The 16,648-nt window shown below is 45.8% G+C and overlaps 1 protein-coding gene across 1 annotated transcript in view; it reads left to right on the forward strand.

The window, feature by feature from the left end:
* The window catches only part of GALM (galactose mutarotase), a 50,996-nt gene that overhangs the window by 26,907 nt on the left and 7,441 nt on the right, over window positions 1–16,648 (forward strand). The gene's annotated exons all lie outside the window — the stretch shown is intronic.

Genomic DNA, 16,648 nt, shown 5'->3' on the forward strand with positions numbered 1-16,648 from the left:
CTGCACCCAGTATCCCAAGAAGAGACAGCCGCGAAACATGTGTGAAAGGGTAGCTCCGCAGGAGAACTTGTGGTGGATTTGGAGGAAGCTCGGGGCAACATTGTATAACCATGAGGACTTTTATCAGATCATTCTTTGAATTCTGTGCCAGTTTGTCCCAAATGCTTCATCTGACAAATGGCAATTTCTGTAGCTTCATTGAGCCAACCTTCTCTTGACTTTCTGCCAAGGCCCCCTAGGCTTGCTTCGAAGCTCGTGTCTTTCTGTGATACAAAGATGTTTAATAGTCCCAGGCCCCTGCCTTTTGTGACTATGAATTTTTACTTATGTTTGTGTTTCAACTCCTTCTTTTTGTTTGCCCTTCATAGAAACTATTTCTGAGGGAAATGCTGATGCAGATCTAAACTTTGCGGGCGTTTTTCACCTTGGTCATAGATTTTCGGTAAATAATTTTTCAGGTGAAGGGAAAACCCACTGTCACGAGAAAGCAGCACCTCTCATTGTACAGTAGCTGTGATACTGTGGCCGAGGTAGTCGGTAAAAAGGGACCTTCCCCCTCCCCGTGTGTGTTGGTGGGGAGGGGCAGAGCCTTGGCCTCCATTTTGCCTGTTGCAGGCTCACCGATTGGGCCTCATCACACAGAAAGGAAAGGGTTGCCTTGGCATACGGTTTGAGGGAGCCAAAGAAAGCACATATCATGAAATCCCCTTGTCTTAAACTCATAGCCCCCATTTAGACCCCTCGCCCAGGCAGCGCCCTCAGACCTCTGGCGGCCTCAGGCTCCTGTTTTGCTCCTGGCTTTCTTCCTGTTGGCAATCTGGGGAGCATAGAAAATGTCTTCAGCCCTCTCGGTCAGTAAGACACGGAAGACAACAGCCTGCATTACTGGCTTCTTCATTCTCCCCCTTTCTGTGAGCTCCTATTAAAAAGCTATCCTTTGGGCGCCTGGGTGGCTCAGTTGGTTAAGCGACTGCCTTCGGCGCAGGTCATGATCCTGGAGTCCCGGGATCGAGTCCCGCATCGGGCTTCCTGCTCAGCGGGGAGTCTGCTTCTCCCTCTGACCCTCTTCCCTCTCGTGCTCTCTATCTCTCATTCTCTCTCTCAAATAAATAAATAAAATCTTAAAAAAAAATAAAAAGCTATCCTTTTCCCAAAGCTCAGTGGAAAAGCCTCAGCAAGTGTGGGGGTAGCAGAAGCCTTCAAAGGGGCCCATTCAAATCAAATCACCCGCCCGCCCCCTCTCCCCCCACCCCGCTTTCCCCATGGAAATTTCTGCCATTTTGTCATTCCTGGAGGCTTCCAGGCAAAGGCAGGCAAACAATATCCTTTGTGTGTTAGGCTGCAAGACTCCAGCATCTTTGCTTTTTTTTTTCTGGGAAAAAAAAAGAAGAAACTCTGTTGAATAAAAGAATAGAATCCATCACCTGGTTTCTGAAGCTACTGCTCTGGATGTAATTCTGGGCACTTTGGAGCTGGCAGGGGTGTTGGGTCACGGGGTCCTGGCTCACAGGTGTCTCCTGCACCACTGCTGCACCACCAGAAGGCTTCTGCAAGGCTGCATGCTTGGTTCACCTGGAGACCAAGAGCAGTGTCTGCAGCTAAGCTGTCAGGCTGGGTTTGCATGTCAGCAGTTAGTTTAGCTTTGCTTCTTCTGAGCAGTTGTCCTTCCCTACTTTAAAAAAAAAAAAAATGCAGCCCGTAAAGCATTTGCCACTACTTAGGATGGGCTCGTACTCTGTTACTGGGGCATCTTCAGATCGTCTTGAGTGTATGTTTATATATGTTGCTGTCAGGGCTGTCCCTGTAGTTTCCCAAAAGTGCAACTCCCGGAAGCTATTTATCAGGAAGGACCAGTGTATAATCAGTGTCCACAGACAGAGAACATTCCAGTGCCAGATCTCTGTGCAGCTATGTCGGGCATTTAGCTTTGGGACCCGAGTCTAGTTGTCCTGTCCTGGGGCAACAAGAGGAAATCAGTTCTTGGAGCCCTGCTCAGGTACGAAGCCAGCTAAATGTGAACAGGTGAGAAAATTCTGGCCTTCTGTTTCCCTGGGGATTAATTCATTCCCAGGGTTGTAAACATTACACGTCCCCTTTTCGCTTTATAGAACTGTGAGACTTGGAGGCAGTGTGGGCAACCTGCCCAGCAAGATATTATCATGTACACAAGATTGTGCAGAACCAAGCACGTGTCTTTATAGGCATTTGCAGCACGCAGTTTTTTTTTTCTTTTCTTTTAATGTTGCTGTTCTTTACTTACAGTCGTAGATGGGGAATTAAGAAAGCAAAAAATGAATGCTTTGACTAGGTTTTTGCCTCTTACAGTAACATTAGTAAAATTCTATCTTATTCTTTTCCTTGAGAAAAGGTACCTTTTATTTTTATAGAAATCTACACAACCCACTCTGTCCCCCAGCCCATCTGTGTTCACTTGCTGTTCTTGCTGCTCTCGGTTTTTGAAAGCGCCTTCTAAAATTACATGAAAAGCAACCCCATTTTGACAAAATTAGAATTCTGGTACGAAAGGCTTACCATGAGGCTGTGGAGAAAGGCCCAGCAAAAACCTTTGTATTTTTTTTCATCCTCTCTGGGTTCAACCTACAATTCAGTCAATTTTATAATTACTTCCCTAGGGCAAGTCTAAGTCTCTGCCCTGGAGAAATAACAAATTCCAAAGTAGTCTCCCGGCTCAAAGATGGTGCAAATGAAGACTGTTTTGATCTACATGTTTTAATCATTCTGGAGCTTCTTACAGAAAGTTCCTTTAGACTTTATATGATTCTAAAATGTTGGACATAGTACTAGTTTCAAACCTACACCAGTATGCAGCCTTTTTCTTTGCATCCCACTTCCCCCCAGTATTTTTTTTTAATGTTTTATTTATTTATTCATGAGAGTCAGAGAGGGGGGGGCAGAGGCAGAGGGAGCAGCAGGCTCCCCGCCGAGCAGGGAGACCGATGTGGGGCTCGATCCCAGGACCCTGGGATCATGACCTGAGCCGAAGGCAGACGCTTAACCATCTGAGCCACCCAGGCGCCCCTCCCCCCAGTATTGTTAGTCATCAGGTGCTGCTGATTTTTTAAACCAAGACTGTGTTTTTTTTCTTTTAGAGAGAATTTTTAGGTTCACAGCAAAATTGAGCAGAAGGTACCGAAATTTCCCATATACCCATGCCCCCACATATGCACAACCCCCCCCTTTTCAACATATACCACCAGAGTGAAGCATTTGTTAACAATTTGATGAACCTACATTGACATATCATCATCACCCAAAGTTCATAGTTTACATTAGGGTTCACTCTTGGACAAATGTAGAATGACATGTATCCATCATAATGATAGCACACAGAGTATTCGCTGCCCTAAAATCCTCTGGACATAATATTAGTTTCAACCAGCCATCAGTACGCTTCCTCTTTCCTTTTGAGTCTCCCCTCCCCCCAGTATTGTTAATCATCGAGTCGTGCTGATTTTTAACTCCTAAGTATTTCTCGAATTTGTCTCTTTGGTGTATATTATTGATTATATTGTTCTATTTCCATCGTCACTGTCCTGGTTAGGCTGTCTTTTCTTGTCTAGATCACTGCCTGGCTTATATTATGAATTTCACAAATTGGGATCAGTGGATGAACAAATGAATCTGGAAAATAGCTCTCTAACTGGGGAAAAAAAAATCTCTTTAGATCTAGCCTCCATCTGGTTACTAAAGTTATCTATCTAAAATGCAAATCTTGCTTTGATACCCTACAGCTTAAAAACCTTTTAGGTGGCTCCCAGGCCACACACCAGCTGCCTCAGACCCATCTCCTGGCGTGCCTCACTCATATCCCACACACCTGCCACCCACAGGGACCACCCAACTCCCCCTTCTCTGTTGCATAAACCCCTACTCTTCAAGGCCATACTTTCTCCTTAGAAGTCTTTTCCTCACTTCCTGCAAACAATAGATTCTTTGTTGTTCAAGGGTTTGTGTAATGACAGAAACTGTTTAGAGCTCACCCTGTGCCCAGAGCTCACCTTTCTTATCTTCCCTTCCACAAGTCGGCCTGGCCTGAGATGATCTAGCAGGATTTAGTTACAGGTCTAAAATAGGGAGCTGGAGGGAGCTTCAGGCTTGGTCTCTTTGGCTTAAAGCTAGAAAACTGTGCTAAACACAAAAATGAAACCCAGTAAGAGCCAGGCTGTACGTTCTAGGAACAGGTACTCCCTCCTTTCCCTACACTCAGTCTCTCTCCAGTCTTCTCCCTTCTTGACATTTGTTTTCAACAGAGCATATGAACACAACAGTGCAGGGTAACTGGGATTCAGAAAGCTTGGACACCGGGCTCTCTTCTACTACCCACCAGCTGCGTGCGCGAGCCAGCCAGGAAAACTCGCTGGGCCTCATAAGCTAATCTGCTAACTCTCATCAGATGGGGGTTATATCAGTTGAACTCTGAAATCCAGTCAGTTTCTAACCCTGATTCAGAGACTCCGTGCAGCCTCTAACCCAGATATTCATAACCAGGATCCATAGATGTATATCTGAGAAGATGATGAGAGATCTTCAGGGGCTTCACGGGCCCCCAGAATTCTGTGTAAAGCCCTATATGAGCTGATCGCATCATCTTGGTCCACAGAGGGTTTGTGTTTTGTGTGTGGGGGGGGAGGGGAGGGTTGTCCTTTCTCAAGGTAATGATAGTTTATGGTTATCCTACTATGTATTATTATATATAAGATAGCCATTGTTTTGGAGATGAGCAATAGTGTGTTTTCGTTTTGGTAATCTTCAGGGTGGCTTTACAATTTTTTGCTAGTTTGTCACCAGTTGATTTTCTGAAGGGAGCTAGAAGACTAGCAAGAGGAGGAAGATGGCATTCCCAGAAGGAAAGGAACTTCTCCAAGGTTCCATCTGGAGGAGCAAGAACTGCCAGGAGTGAGGGTTGCATGGCCAGCTTCTCTGTTTCTGCTTGATCTGACGAATGCAATTGCCTTTCTGTATCCACCAACCCTTGGTGCAGTCAAGACTCTAGGTCTGGACATCGGTCTGTGGAGTATAGGAGCAGGCAGGCACGCAGGGGCCTCCTGTGGGCAGGAAGCCAGAGCATGGTGTCCTGGTTGTCACCTTCAGCTCTGCAGTTCTCGAGACAAGCACCTCTAGCTGTGGGCCTACGCCCGAAGTTTCTTCTTTTTCCATTCTTCGTCACCGTGGAGAACACACAGGCAGGCGTATAGCACACGTCCTGTGCTTAAAGAAATAAGGCTAGTGTTATTAAAGAAAGGATTTGAATAACACTAAAAAAGTGAAACTCGTGATATTGGCACTTACGGAATGTTAGTTACCTAGAGCTGTTTCTGCTATGATGGTCCCTCCTAGATAGTTTGGGGAAGTTCATGACAAAAACTCTAAGGACCTCTCCTGGTAGCAATAATACTCTCCAACCGGGTGCGTTACTGAATCCTTCTCTATAAAAGGGCCCCAAGAACAGTTTTATGAGGCTCTAGAATAACTTCCAAAGCAGTACTTGTGTTCCCTGCTAGAAAACACATCACTGCTACAAGATGGGCAAACGTGAGCCAGCATGGTGGAAATTTGGCAGGAAGAAAGCTCAGAAATTAGCACTTGGCCAGGCATTATGTAACTCCTATGAAAATTTCAGACTAACGACAAGTGCATCTGCCAGAAGAGATGTTATTTGCTAGAGCTCTGACTACCACCCTTGGAGAGCCGGTGTTTAACACCCACCCTCCCCACCCCGGGTGTGGACAGAGGCTGGCTCCAGCTCATTCCTTCAAGGTCACCCCATTCTGAAGGAGCTGAGATGTAACTGTGGGCTTTGCACTATGGGCCTGAGGCTGATTCACACAAGTACTCAGAGCACACTTATATTCAGTTCAACGAACATTTATGGAGCGCCTGCTAATTGCTACCTGCTTCCTGAGGCGCTGGCCATGGAAAGATGGTTGAACACTATCTCTGCCCTTGAGAAGCTCACAGGGAATGAAGAATCTAATGTGGTCAGAACAGGAGAAAAGGGGATGTCCATGGGGCTCAGGGAGCCCAGAGACAAGGGTAGAAGGAGGCTTTCTCAAGTTCCCCCTGAGCTACAAGAAGTTTCTTAGTGTCTGTGAGGATCTAGCAGCAAGGAGAGTGAGATACTTTTGTGAAAGCACCACCGATATTTAGGGTGCAAGAAAAGCTTACACGAAAGGCGCCAGGGGAGATGGTCAGAGGTAGAAGCCAAAGAGAAAAGGTGACCGGCAGTCTAGGAGTGACCGACAGCATCAGTACTCCGGAGAGTACTCTCCCTGCGGAGGCCTGGGGAGAGCGTGCGGGCTGTCGTGGGCTGTCCCTGCTGACCTCCTTTCACAGAGTGGTGAGGGAGGAGCCAGGCTCTGACAGCTGGAGGAGCCACTGAAAGTGAGGAAGGAGAGTGGGGGAGCATAGGCCAATGAGGAGGCAACTTTCTGGAATACAAAATCTCAGGCCCCACCTCAGAGGTTCTGGTTCATTTGCTTTAGTGTGGGGCCAGCGAGTCTGTACATCTGTAAGCTCCCCACTGAGCCAGCGGGAACCACTGGTGTTGAATATGCTTTCGGAAACCCGGGAAAGGAAGAAGACAGGGTACCTCCATGAGGTGCAGATGCAAGGTCAAGGAAGAGGTTTTTTCAGGGCAGAGGAGCTGATGGCGGGCAAGTAAAATGTTTGTCAAAGGGTTCCAGGTGAGAATGGAGACCAGGAATCTGTGGTGGCCTCAGCTGGTGCCACTGGGATTTTCCTCCAGATTCTCTCAGGAGTTTCAAGTCGGGAGCAGGGAAGGTGGACCGTGGGATGATCCAAAGCTGGAGTTTTGTCAGGTTGGAGGGGCAGGAGGACAGGGTGTAAGGCAGGTCACTAAGAGTGTTACTAACCACAGTGCCTCAGGTCATAGTCACTGGGCCCAGACACGTAGCAAAGGACATGAGGGGCCTGATGGACGCTCTGGTGGGGGAACCCGAAGACCAGGGGAGTGTAGCAGCACTCTGGAGAACAGGTCTATCAGGAATGCCCCTGCGGGAAGGCTGCACACAGACAGTGGGTGCACTTCCCACTGGCAGCAAATCTCTGGGTGCCATCTTGATGTGAGTCTAGGATGGAAAAATTCTCTGCATGAAAATGCCTCGTGTGGGACAAACTGTGAAGTGTAAAATTGCCTTCTCACCTGAAAACAACATGTAACTGGGTTTAGAATTTTATGCTTCGGATGGCATGTAATATCCAGAAGCAATACCCTCCCCCCATTGCTAGTCAAAGTAAAATCAGAAAATGCTCAGTGAAAAGAAAAGAAAGAAAGAAAGAAAGAAAACAGCAGTAGAATAAAGCCACAAACCCAAAGCTTCGGCGGAGGGAAGGGGGAAAACTGCAGCAGAGACAAGCTTTGAGGTTGTGTGATCTATGAAAATTTATAGAAATGTTACCTAAAAAAAAAAAAAAAAAATCCCAGGGTGCTTTACTTGCCAACCACTGGAATGAAGACAAAATTCCCACCCAGGGTGTTACTTTTAATTATCATTCTCTTTATGTTGTTTCTTAAAATAATAGCAGGCATTCTAGAGATGATATACCAAGATGGCTTAATTAGATGTCAGATGAGTACCTGTGCCCATGAGCCCCATTACTGCTGGCTTCCTTATGCAAATGGGACTGACTTCTGAACCTGACTAGATAAAGAAACGGACAGAATTGGAGCAGCTGGGCTGGAAGCACGGCTGGGCCGTCCCCATGGAGACCAGACTCCCCTCTCTTGCCGTTGCCCCAGCTTTCCTCCCCACCCCCCCTTTTTTCTTTCTGAGATGAATGCAGGACACATCTGAGCCTGGGTCTCCCTTAGATGGTCTCCACATCAATGCCTTTCACCTTTAGTGTGCACAGAGATCACCTGGGGAGCTTGTTAATATGCAGATTCTGACTCGGTTGGTCTGAGGGAGAGCCTCTGGGTCGGGTTTCTAAAAAGCCCCAGGTGGTGGTCCTGGGTCCACCCTTTCTCTAGCCCCATAAAAAGTGCAAAAAAGCTCTGGCTGGCCTCAAGTTTGTTACTTTTTCCTTTTTTGGGCACCTGCCCTTCCCTTTTTGCTTCCCTCCCCAACAACCCTGCTGTCCTCCTGCTGAGCTCTGAGCTCCCCTCCCCCCCTTCAACTCTTCATTCTCCCACTTCTGGGCCTCTCTATCGGTCTTTCTACAAAGAGCTGCTCTCAGCCTATGGCCTCCCTAGATAAGACAAGCTAACAATTTGATTTTAAAGAGAGGAGGGAAATAACTAGATGTCACAGTGTGTCCCTAAAGGGAACAGCCTGCTTCATTCTGTTTATCACGTGGGCCAATGGATCTACAGCCTTGGAAGGTCACAGTCAGAAAAGTTGAATCCCAGACTGGGGGCTCCACAGGCACTCAGGTGCCTCCAGGTCAGGATGGTCAGCACGTCAGACAGAAAGCCTTGCAGAAATTGAGCTGGGATCTAGAGCCAGCCCCATTTTGCCCGCTTCTTGGCTCAAGCCTTGAAAGGTAGTTGTGCTGGTGCCCCCAAGTCATTTCTTTTTCCAGGAAGAGCTGTTCTTCTTCTGCCCTGAGTTGACCATTCTGGTCATTGTCCTCTGATTCTGCTTCTGTGTGTCTAGGCCTCTCCATCTGGGATGCCCGCACTGCACAAAGTTATCAAGAACTGTCTACCACCTCATTACACTCTTGATGTGACTCCTGTCGAACTTACTGCCAACCACATCCTTGAAGTCATTTTCACATATGCTGCAGCTCAGCTTACATCTCCCTAGTCAGTAATAATTGTAGTCATTAGACTTAACGTTTATGAGAATTAGTAGAACATGATAGCTGAGAACACAGGCTCTAGAACCAGACTGCCTAGGTGTGAAGCACTGAATGAAGAACGTGTCATTGTTAGTTATCACCGTCATGATTATCATCATCCTCCCTGTGCTAAGCACTTTGCCCACAATAACTGTTTTAATTAATCGTCCCAATTTTACAAGGAAGGAGATGGAACCTCCAAAGATTATTTTTCGTGCCCAGGGTTGGAGTTACAATGTAAAGTGAGGCAGTGTCCTTTGCTTTTTGGTTTTTGGCTTTTTTGGACACAAGTGCAGGACCGTATCCTTTGCCATTATTCGAAAATTTCATCATATAACCAGTGCTTTACCCCCGCTTTGCACTGTCTTTTGGATTCCTGGTTCTGTTATCCCAAGCGCATCTGCCTCCTAGCTTCACGCTGTCCGTCCTAATTTGAGAAGAATACCTTCTCTCTCTCCCTCTAGATCATCCACAGATCAGAGGCCATGTGACAGCTCCCTGCAGATTCTGCTCACTGAAGCCCAGGTGCTCCCTCTCCCGAAGCTCCGAGCCAGCAGCTTTGTAACCCAGAGAAGCCGAGGGGTTAGCCTGGGGACGATTTGTATTTGAATATATCTGTATTTGGCTCCTAGTGAGCATGCTTCCTCTTGCCTTCCAGGACTCCATTCCATTCCAGAGTTCTTCCCAGAACAGAGGGCAGCTCCTAAATTTATAGTTTGTGAAACTGACCCTCTAGGTAGGTCCAGTTGCAAAGACGGAGTCGAATGCAGGGTCTGCCGAACACACGTACCGGGGAAGATACTGACCACGTCCTGCAGATAATGAGACCTAGGAGGCTGGCTCTGCATTTCAAGGCTCCCTTCCTTCTGGCTCCACAGCCCTTCTATGTCCTGACTAAACCACAGGAGGCTGAGCAGTCGTGGTGGTCAATATTTCTGTGTAGGTAGAGCGTGGGGCCCCAGTCTCCTTGGAAGGGAGGCTGGGGCGTGCTTTGAAACTTAAATTGTAGGTTTATTTGGAGCGATTTGCAGGAAAGGGAAGCAATGATGGAGATCAGAGGGGCTAGACCCCCCACATAATGCCATTTCTGGGTGCCACTGTGCCGACTGACCAGGAAGGCTGGACTGATTTCTTCCCTCTCCCCGTACGGGTTATATTCTCTGACCCTGGGCCATTAATGCAGTTTGGCTCTCTTCAGTTACCACCCTTCTTGGCTTCCGTGACCCATGACTGTGGGAGCCTCCTGGCTCTTGGAGGACAGCAGGAAGCCATGGGTCTACCAGGAACCTGGGCTCCCTAATTACGCCACTGTCGCTAGAGCCTGCCCAAGTTACTGTGAAGCGCAGAACAAGCATGCAGGAAGATGTTTCTGCCCCAACATGTTCCCCTCTTGAAATCATCAAGCAAACGCCGAACACTGTCTCTCTGTGTGGTCAGGCAGAAGGGTGTCCTTCTTCTGCTGGAGCCGTGAAGGACCATTGGCAGACTGAGCCCGGTGGACCCAGGAGGATCTGGGGAAGCCAGTCTTAATTCTCATAGATCAACATCTGGCCCTAGCAATGCACCTACTCTTGGGCAGTTGGTGCCCCAGGATGCCATGAAAATGATGGGGACAGGTGAGGGAGCTTCCACTGGAAATGAAAAATGCCTCTGACCTTAGTGAGCCCTTGGTGTGACCTTGAATGCTTAAATGCTGATTTTGACACATCCTCAGGAAAACAAAGTAGCTAAAGGCAGGGACTCAAACCCTGACTGCTTGGGTTTAAATCCAGCTCTGTGACACTGGATCATTTATTTAACCTCTGCAAACTTCATGTGTAAAGTAAAGGTAATCCACTGGACCTACCTCATTGGTCATGAAGATTAAATGAGGTATTACATGTAAGGTGCATAGAACAGCTCCCGGCATTTCATAAGAGCTTTGTAAGGATTAACTACTATTATTACCGTTTTCATCACCATCACCACCATTTCTGAGTGTTGAATATGTACCAGCCACTAAGCTAAGCACATACACACGTTAGCTCATTTCACTACCTTTTGGAAGAGCTATAATGCTTCAGTTATGCCTCAGTCAAAGAAACGGACATCTGGAGAGGTTAATTAAGCTGCACCGAGCTAGGCAGGTAAGTAATTCAGGAAGTCAGGATTTGGAGCCAAGTCTCCCTAACTCCAGAGTCTATGGTGTTATCACCCCTGGCCATGTTCCATAAAAACAGCTGTGTTAACAGAGTACTTCTGCCCACTGGGTAGGATGCAGAGCATTTTATGGGCCTTACCTTGTTTAATTTTCATAATCCCATGAAGTAGATACTCTTCTTATCCCCGGTTTACAGATGAGGAAAGCAAGGTTCAGAGAAGCTAAGCAACCTCCACACATTTTTACAGCAAAGAATTTAAGTCCAGATTGCCTGACTCTTAAAATCCATTCTAGTATCTATTGAGTTTGACTGCCAAACAAGTGAGCAAGATGCTGCTCCTGGGAGGTTGATAACAGCCATTGGTGATCTCGATTCCTGATCGCCACTGTAACCTGGGGGGACACAGTTTGCCTGATCAGCGCCATCTTCTGAGCTGTTGTTAGGGGCAATTTCCACTTTCTCCGATGCTTCACTTTCCTGCAATTTCTGTAAGCTGTTGATTTGCTCAGATTAAGACAAGTTCCTGCGTATTTCACATATTAGTTTATTGTACATCCTGCAAGAATATGGAGGAATCGTAGATAGTCCAGAAGGAGGCCCTGATGTATTGTGCAAAAAGCCTTTGCCGTATTCCTATAGGATGAGTCTCCCAGTAGACCCCCAGACTGCATTTTCTTGACCAAACCCCTAAGGTTGTGTGACTGCAACATTCCAAATGTGCATTTTAGTCTCAGGTCATGAGAGGGCAACTTGCTTGGTGAGAAGTAGTGGTCTGGCAGAACATATTCATCGGCCTGGAAATCAGGGATTCTTAACCAGTCATGCATGGCTGGCCTTCAGAGGTTCTGAGAACATTCTTTACATTTGTATGCATTTTCCTAGAGAGTGAGCCCTTAATTTTTACAATATTCTCAAAGGAGTACAAAACTCCAAAGCCAGTTTAAAAACTACAGTTCTAGATTTAAAAATCACTAAGGAAGGAAGCTTCAAAAAACAAAACTAAACCAAAAAAACCCTTATTCCTTTTTTAATGAAAATGGCAATGCTCCCTGGAGGCAGAAATGTACCTTCCTTTTGCATCAGTGATTTATGCTGTAATGAATAAGTGTTCTCTTTGTTCTCTCTGTTCTCTATTTCTGGAGAGAGAGAGAGAGAGAGAGAGAGAGAGTGTGACAAAGAGACAGAGCATTATGTGCCAGGTACTGCCCTAGAGATAGGTTCCTTCATATCATTCTCTCAAACCTCACAATATCTGTTTTAGGTAGACACCAATATTAGCTCTATTTTATAAAGAAATTGAATCTTACAAAGGCACAGAAACTTGCCCAAGGTCAGTTAGTAAGTCTGTCTAAATCCTAAGATGTCTTACATAGATTTGTAAACCAAAATATAGGACAAATCATAGAAAATAATGTTCAAATAATATACTTAATTTTTAAAATATTTCTCTCTTTTTAAGATTTCTTTTTTAAGGGAGAAAAAAATTTTTGGAAAAAATTTCTCCACTCATCCAAATTTTTCCAGAAAGTCTATGCCAGATTTTCTTTTCTCTTTTTTTCCCCTTTTCCCAAAATAATTTTTAATTGTTATTATAAATAAGACTTTGCTGAGGACTGTCCGGTGGGACTCTGATTTTATGGCTGCAGTTGTGTTACTGGGTTGTGTGAAGATGAGCAAGAAAGGGGACCTGCCAGGAAGGGGCTAAAAATGAATGAATGTGGAGATGCAGTGACTCTTGCAGTGACCATCTGTTCATCTTCTCAGAGAGTCAGGTACTAACTAGGGCCACCAGGCAGAGGAAAGAGCTATTTCTGATGATGAGAAATTAAAAGAATTGAATTAAAATTCACCCCAGGTGAATTTTCTCAGTCAGACACCGGGAGAGTGTTCATGCCCAGATGTTACAAAAAAACATTTCACTGGAGTCAGTGTTTGATCAGTGTTTGATTAGTCAAAGGACTAATTCACCTTCCACTCCGTTTCTTAAGTCGTTTGCCCCCCACATTAAGTCAGAGTGAGCAGTCTCTAGGATATGTGTAATATAAATGCATCTTGCCTACACTCCAGATACAACTTCACAGGGGACAGGAGTCCATTCCTGTGCTTGTTCGGACCCGCACCCTGTCCACTGAGCCAGTCCCAACTTATCCTTCAAGATTAGGGCTCCTGTCACCACCTCTGGAAAGCCTTTCCTGACCCCCACAGCTGCACTGGGGGCAGCTTCTCCTCCACGAGAGCCCCCTGACCGCCACTCTCATGGCCTTTGTCACACTCTCCTGTCAGTGTTAATATTTTTTTATCTGTCTCCTTCACCAGATTCTAGGCTCTCTGAGGCCAGTTTCATGCCTGGTACATAAAAGCTGCTCAAAAATGCGTGAATTAACAACTTTGTATTTGTTTTTCCCCCACCCAAAAGTAATTACAAGGATTAGTGTTCTTAAAGTAGAACAAATTAGACACTTCTGACTATGTAGTAAAGGGAGGGGAGGGGTGCATTAACCTCCTGTCAAGACTAGTCAAGTGCCAAGAGGTGAAAACATCCTAAGGCAGTATACTAGTCATCTATTGCTATATAATAAATTACTCCACACTTCATGTATTATTTTTTGTTGTTTCTGTGGTCAGGAATTTAGACAGGGCATAGCTTATGTCTGCATGTGATGTCTGGGGCTCATTTACTTGTATGCTGGCTACTGGCTAGGGCTATCAGCCAGAACACCCCACAGATGGCCTTTCAATGTGACTTGAGCTTCCTTACAACATGGCGGCTGGCTTCCAAGGGGAAATAACCTGGAGAGCAAGGGCCAAGCCAAGACCATTTTGTATTTATAACCTGACCTCAGAAATCACATAGCATCATCTGTGCCATATTCTATTGGTCGAAGCAGTTACAGGGGTCCTTCCCTGTTTAAGGTGGGGAACAAAGACTCTACCTCTCAGTGAAGGAGTGTCACCATCACATTGTAAGTAGAGCCTGTGGAATGGGATACATACCGGTGTGGCCATCTTTGAAAAGTGGAATCTGCCACAAGCAGTCATGGGGAAAAGGCCAAAGTCCATATAATAGAACACATATAAGAACCCCTTATGTGAGAAGAGAGATATGAATGAAGGCAGATGGATTTCATGAAGGCAGTGAGTTTTTCCTTTGCTGCCAGAAGGCAGGTCATTATAACTCTGTCAGGAATGGAAATAGGAAAAAGAAGATTTAACACCTTGTGAGAGAGATCTAGAATGTTAGAGAGTCCTGTTTCCAATTAACAGGTCTACATCATCTTCTTGCAAGGATGGGGCAGCTGTAGTTGCCAGAGTGACACATCTGTTGAGGTTGGCTATAGATATCAGCTCATCCCTGGCTCAGTCATTCCAACACCACTCTTGTCATAGTCCCTAATTATTTCATTATCCATACTGATGATACTGGCCTCTCAGCTTCTTCTTGACATCCTCTCTTCCAATGATCTTGTCCCCCAACCTTGTCCCCCAACTCAATCCCATGGTCATTGGGTCATACCCTTGACTTTGTCATCACCTCTTATTGTAGCCGTCTATAATCCCTATTTAAGATGTCTTTTTCAGCCCCAACAATTCTTTGATGCCACACAAACCTATAGTCCCTTGATCCTACCACCCTTTCACTGCCCCTTGCTTGCTCACGAGCTCGCTCCCCACCTACTTAAATCAGAAGTCCATCATTAGATTCACCCCTTTGCATGTGCTCTCCCCCCCACCCCCCTCCCTCTTTTGTGTATTCTCCTAACAAACCCAACCCGCCATGCCGTCCACAGCTGCCACCATGCAGGGACCAGTCTCATTCTAAATTCATGACAGTAACCTCAAATGAGTCTGCCGTGGAGCCAGCAGTCAAGCTTTCCTTGATATGGGGATGTGGAAATGCCACCTCAGGCTGTTCACCTGCCCCAGAGCTGTAACCCTGTATCTTTGGGTCAGAGCCCACCATCTGCCAGGCATTATGGCATTGCTGCTCAGACCTTAATGCACAGCCAGCCAACCTGCAGGAGCATTAAGAAATCCCCTTCAGAAAACAACTTCTCTCTGCCAACACCCCAGCTTTCTGGTGGCTTCAAAACTGCAGTCTGGTGATGCGACATCCCCTCTGAGGGCACCCTTTCCATTTCCGCCTCATTTTCTGTACACTCAGCATTGCTGAGAGAGTGATTTTGACATCTTCTATTCTTAGCACCAAAGTACAAAGTCACATATGCAGAGAGACCAAAATTAGAACAGCACATTGATTTTCCAAATTATTTGAAAAATCACTTGGAGGGTTGGCAGTAGAAGGCACTGTACCCAAGTCACTCCAGGGTGAGGAGCCTGGAGACTTTGACACTGTGAAGATGTGTCACCGTGGGCAAGTCCCTTTAGCTCTCTGGTTCCCAATCTTATCATCTGCAAAGCGAGAGGACTGGATGAGGTAATTCTTAAGGTACTTTCTAGATCTTTCATTCTGACTTTGCCAGAGGATGTAGCAACATTCACAGTTGCCCCTGTTTTTTCTGCCTCTACTTCATACATCCATCAGTTTTTCAATCGAGTAAAGGCTCGCTTCATGCTCAGAGGGTACAAAGGTAAAAAGGACACAATCCCTGCCCTCTAGGAGCTTGATATAATCCTATAATTATGCCTAATGTGATCAATGTTTTGAAGAAAGTATGTCGGGCGCCTGGGTGGCTCAGTTGGTTAGGCGACTGCCTTCGGCTCGGGTCATGATCCTGGAGTCCCGGGATCGAGTCCCACATCGGGCTCCCTGCTCGGCGGGGAGTCTGCTTCTCCCTCTGACCCTCCCCCCTCTCATGTGCTCTCTCTCTCATTCTTTCTCTCAAAAAAAATACATAAAATCTTAAAAAAAAAAAAACAAAGAAAGAATGTTCAAAGTGTGGTAGGAACCAAGTAGAAAAGGAGATTAGTTCTAGCTGTGGTGGTTACTGTCCTTCACAGAGGAAATGGCATTGGAGAGTAAGTATTCTTAAACAACTCTGCCAGGGTGTGCTGGAGGTAGGCACAGAGAGGACATTCCAGTTATGAGAAAGGGCCCAAAGACATAGTGAATCTGGGGGACCAATTCCAAGTTTTCCATCTGCCTGATGATTAGGTACATGTGTCAGGGCATGAGGCTGGAACAAGGTAGATTGGAACCCTCTCTCTTTTTTTCTTCTCATTTAGCTAACATCTCATTTTGGAATTATCCCAAGTTTCTCATTTTTAAGTCAGGGCTTCTCTGCCATTCTGAAGTCTTACCCCCTCTAGGCTCTCCTTTGTGTTACATATGTTATCCTGAAATTTGGCCTGTTTATTTATGCAACCCTCCAGAAACCATTTATCATTTATCAAATATTTCCATATAATGTATATAAGGCAGCAAATAATAGCTTCATTTTACAAAGAGAAAAGTTAATATAAACCTTGATTTGTAGATTGCTCAGTATCAGGTAAACAGACCTGAAATATGCCCTGGCTCCCTCCTTCATGAAAATTCCATGACTTTCTTTTTACCTTAAAGTCAAGAGAAATAAGTAATCTTGACTGACTTGTGCAATATTACATTGGAACTGTCATAAGGGTCAGAGTTTGAGTCAAGCATGACTTTAAGGAACTAAATATTGTGAATACCATATAAGGTTAGGGAAAAAAGCATAACGTAAATTGATACTCTGAATATGGGT

The sequence above is a fragment of the Eumetopias jubatus genome, unplaced genomic scaffold (assembly GCF_037043125.1).
Source record: "Eumetopias jubatus isolate StellerSeaLion01/CBP00866 unplaced genomic scaffold, mEumJub1_p1.0 scaffold_9, whole genome shotgun sequence".
Lineage (NCBI taxonomy): Eukaryota > Metazoa > Chordata > Mammalia > Carnivora > Otariidae > Eumetopias > Eumetopias jubatus.